Raw genomic sequence first — 5015 nt, 5'->3', positions numbered from 1 at the left:
TCATTTCATCCACTCGTTGGCTTTATAAATTTGTTTCCAGCACTTCTTTACCCACTTTCCCTCACAACCATCGTCGACTCCCTCTCCTTCCTTCACCATGGCCTCTTCTTCCTCTGCTTCCTCTGTCATCTCCTACGAGTCCGGAACAACACGAGAACCCACTCCAGAATATGACCCAATCGCCGCTTATGAGGTCCGTGCTCCCCTGCATTGGGACGCGGTGGAGTGGGACTTTGATTACCAGTCCGAAGATGACGGCTCTCTGACTGACGGCGAGGATCTCGCTCTCCTCCTCGGAGCCGAGCTGGAGGAAGAGAAGATGATGCCCTTTGGGGAGAAGACCTTTCTTTCTCAGAGGAAGAATCCGACTCCCTCTCCTCCGAAGAAGATCCGATGGCAGGTAACTTTCTCCTTGACAGGTCATCGGACGACACTTCCGACAGTCGCCGGAGGAACCGACGATGATGATGGCTTCACCAGTGGCAGCTATGAGAACGACGCTGACGATGATGGCGACGACGGTAGCAGCAGCAGCGGCGCCAGCATCGTCCACCGTCCAAGCGCCGCAAAGCCTCTGATGTGCACTGGTGGTAGATTGTAGTACCCCTGTTAGGTTGGTCCCAGGAGTAGCTAGTTCCTCTTTGTTCTTGCTGACTTGCCATGAATACGATCTGCTTTGTGTTAATCCCTCTTATTATGCACAACAATTCATTCAAGAGCCGATGGCATCGCATCGGCTTTAAGGTATACCACCCCGGATCTGAAACTGCCCTTCATTTTACTTTACCTTCTGCCAGTCAATCCAGCGCAAACCTCTACAGGCCGATTCCGATCCCCTTTTCGCTCACAAACCCTAGCCGCGAGATCTCCCCTAGTCCTTGAGATATACGCTCGATCTTGCGCCGCCACCCTAGATTCATTCTCCAAGGTTTCGATCCACATTTCCCGATGGCGGGATCTTCGCGCACCGCCGCCGCTGCCTTTGGTCTGAAGGTAAACTCCGACCCCCATTAATCTAACCTAGCATCCACACATTTTTTACTGCGCCGTTAAATGACCTTTCCCCGGCAATTTTTTTGGGGTTTTTTCAGGCTTCCGATATCTTCTTGCCACATCCTTCCTCCCCGATTCCTTTTGCCTTGGACCTCGCTCTTACGAAAAACCCATAGATCTGATCTCGTGTGAGGCCAACCGAATCCCCTTTGTGAGCCAGAATGTAACCTAGAATTCTGGTCGGATAGCCTCCGCGCCTGGCCAAACCCTCCTGAAGGCTGGATGGCTTGGTACAATAGGGTAGCGAACACCTATCAACCCCTGTGGGAATCAATTGGAATAGCCGATGCCTTGTCTTTGTCACTCTCCCCTCTTGAGAAAGATGAAAACCTTCTGAAGACAATCGGCTATTTCTGGTCTGATGCCTTGAATTGCTTCCTCTTTGGGCATAGCCCATTAGCGCCAACACTGTTAGATGTTGTGATGATTACTGGCCTGAACATATCTTCAGCCTGTCCTTCTGCTTACAGTCTCCATGTGGTTCCATACAAATTATCTTCGAAAACTGAATGCACCAACTGGAGCACATACCTGAGCCAACACCAGAAGAGCAAAGGCCCTGTGTCGGAAAAGGAGCATACGGCCTTTCTGAACTTATGGCTTGAACACTTCCTTTTCTGTGGTCCTTCCCTTGCCCCGACCAAAAACTATCTTTCCTTGGCTTATGAACTGGCCAAAGGTCAACCCATTGGCCTCGGTAAACTATTTCTAGGGGAACTCTACCGTTATCTTCATCTGATGACTTCCAGCCTCCTTACCCAGAAGAAGATTAGAACCGGTGGCCCGTGGTGGTTCATTCAATTGTGGGCTCGTCTTTACTTCCACAATTCTGATCCTGATTTCCCTTCCTTGGTCGGTAATTCCTTCCCTGATCTGAGTGGGAGACAAATTAGATGTACTAGCTTTGGGCAGGCCCTATACAGTCTCCCTGGCGGGAAAACTGAATCCCCCAGATGCTTGCCGTTGGTTCAAGATTTTCTATAAAGGCCTCGCCAACCCGGACTTCCTTCCTTATGCCGACTCTGAGCTCTTTGAGAACCCAGCTACCTTCCGTTTGGCTGATATTGCCGATGATGCTGACACCAGGCATCTTTATTCCATCATGGTTCGGCCTTGCCTTCTCCCAGTCGGCATGAGCACCTCTAACCGGATTCTTAAACCCGGTTATGAGTTTTACCAGCCGGTCGTAGCGGCCCGGCAATTTGGCCTTGCGCAAGTGCCTCCCCACTTCCTTCTCCACCTGCTAACATCCAGCAGGGTAGACCTCCCCGACCTCTAACCGCCCAGAGGTGCTACAGTCTGTTCACAGACCTTCCCCTGTCCGTTCCTACCAACTTCACCTTCACCTTCTCGGCTGTTGACTTCGATGGATGGTGGACGATGTGGAAAACTCATGTTTTCCGAGGAGCTCTGGGTCCGCTGCTTCAACAGATCGACCCTGAATATGACATCCCTGATGGAGAGGTACCCCCTTTCTGGACTAGCATTCTTTCTTTAAATTGCGTTGGATCCCTCCTGAATCCACCTTACTGCTGCAGCGAGAAGATGGCCCAGAGCCACTAAACGAGGATGGGTCGCTTTTTTGCTTCCGGGCAGTCGCTCCCGTGGTTCTCTTCGGCAGGAACGCACCCCCTCCCTCGAAGAGTGTAATGCAGATCCAACCGAGCACCGCCAAGTTGACCCCAAAGCGGAAACGGCTTTCTGAGGCTGCTGCCCCCCGGGTCTGTGCTAAGACGAGAAAGACCCTTGTCAGAAAGGTCCGGAAGGGAACCGCGCCGTCTTCTCCCAATCCACCGCCTCCAGTCGCCGACCAGGTTCGGCCCCTCTTTCCGCTTCGCAATCGGGTTTTGTTCATCCCCCTTTTAGTGACACTCTTTTTTCCTGCAGCCTGCTGTTGTAGAAGTCTCCAGCGGGGAGGAACCTCCATGTCAGAAAGGTTCGTCTGTGGAGACGCCAGAGGACGTGGACGTACCCATCAGGGCCTTGATCACCCTTTGCAATCCTGGTGTGACAGACTCGGAAGGCCCTTCTGCATTGGCTGCTGCCCCAACTGCTTCGCTAGGTCTGCAAGTCATTGACTCCTGTCTGGAAGGGCCTTTCCCCGCCTCGGCTATCGCTGATTCCCCTGCACGAGAGGTACGCCCAACGGAGCCGATCGCCGTTTCATCGGCTGTTGCTGATTCCCCTGCACGAGAGGTACGCCCGACGGAGCCGATCGCCATTTCATCGGCTGTTGCTTCTGTAAAGCCGACTGCTGCTCCATCGGCTGTCGCTCCTCCCTCTGGAGGCGCAATCCATGCGGCCTCTGCCGCCACCGCTCATTCCTCGGGAGGGACACCCTCCCGGGAGCCGATCACCCCTTCGTTGGCCATCGCTGCTTCCTCCTCGAGACAGGTACATTTTCTCTCTGTAACTATTTTTTTTTTTTTTTTTTTTTTGTAACGCCTGTCTCATTCTCTTCTCCTTCAGAACCTGGATCTTTCAGAGCTCCTTGCGTTTGACCCTGCCACGATTGGGTCAACCATACTGGAGGCCGATGATTCTTCCTCAGGCCCAACCAGCGCTGCCGATCAACTTCTCCGTGTGAAGGACCTTCTATCGGGCCCTATCTCTGCTTTGATCCAGGATTCTAGTGCAATCAAGCAGATCCTCGACGAGGTTAGCTCCCAGCTCCCTGTCAGCCTCCAGGTCAAACTTTTGCCAGCAGGGTACCTTTCTTCCTTTCAAGCGAAAGTAGCAGAGGCTCGCCGCAGGATCGAGACCCGGCGTTCCCAATCGCTCCTGAGGACCATTATCGCCGAAATGTGTCAGTCGATCAACAAGAAGAAAGCCGCACTCGACGCCAAGATCGATACATCTGCTTCCGCCCATCGGCTCCACCTCTTGGAGAAAGAATTGGAAGACCTTGAAGCTAGGGTCCAGGCCACCAAACAGCGCATCCAAGAGGAGAAGAATCTCATCGCGGGTTCCAAGCAGGAGGCAGAAATCCTAACCACTGAACTGAAGACGGACTTGGCCCAGCTGAACAGCTTGAACAAACAGGTGGTGCCGGGGGCGGACGAAGAGGACGAAGCAGTACTTGATGAGGTTGACCGCATCCGTCTTGATGCTATCGCCGCTATCGACGCCTTCCTTCTGCAGCCTTGTCCGAGATGAACCTTGTGTTTGTGTGGTAAACCTGTGGTGTTTTTTATGTAGCGAATCTAAAGTCGATGGTGGCACATCGGCTGTTTGGTAACCTGTGACTTCTGATTACCATAAGCACAATTCTAGAGCCGGTGGCACCGCATCGGCTGTTCTAATCTGATCGGGTCGATCGATACTTGTTGTTCTTTCTTCGTCTCCTATAATGCCGACACCGATCCTCGTCAACTCGGCCTTTGCCCCCCTACTTAGTTTGCTGGTCGCATCGGCTTCATTGTTCATCAGCCCACATACTTGGGAAGTACTTCTTAAGGTGTTGGCCGTTGACTGCTACTGGGAATTTAACGCCGTCCAATTCTTCAAGCATGTACGCATTCCCTGGTAGGACCTGGTCGACCCTGTACGGCCCATGCCAATTTGGAGACCATTTACCATAGGCCGCATCTTTAGTTCCCAGTGGCAATACTGCTTCCCAAACCAAATCTCCCACCTGAAACTCCTTTGGCTTAACCTTTTTATTATATGCACGGGCCACTTTGGCCTTATTTTCCTTGATTTTCTCTAGTGACCATAGCCTGAGTTCCGTGAGATCTTCCACATTGTCGCTCATCAGGGTAGCATACTCTTCAGCGGACAAATCATTCTGGAATTCTACACGCCTTGATCCAGCCGTAACCTCCCACGGTAACACGGCCTCCTGCCCGTAGACCAAGTGGTAAGGAGAAGTTTTTGTCGCTCCGTGACATGATATGCGGTATGCCCAAAGTGCTTCTGATAGGACCTCGTGCCAACATCTAGGGTACTCATCAATCTTCCTT

Source organism: Panicum hallii, chromosome 6 (genome assembly GCF_002211085.1).
Source record: "Panicum hallii strain FIL2 chromosome 6, PHallii_v3.1, whole genome shotgun sequence".
Taxonomy (NCBI): domain Eukaryota; kingdom Viridiplantae; phylum Streptophyta; class Magnoliopsida; order Poales; family Poaceae; genus Panicum; species Panicum hallii.
The sequence above is the reverse complement of the archived record's forward strand: the minus strand, read 5'-3'. Positions refer to the sequence as shown.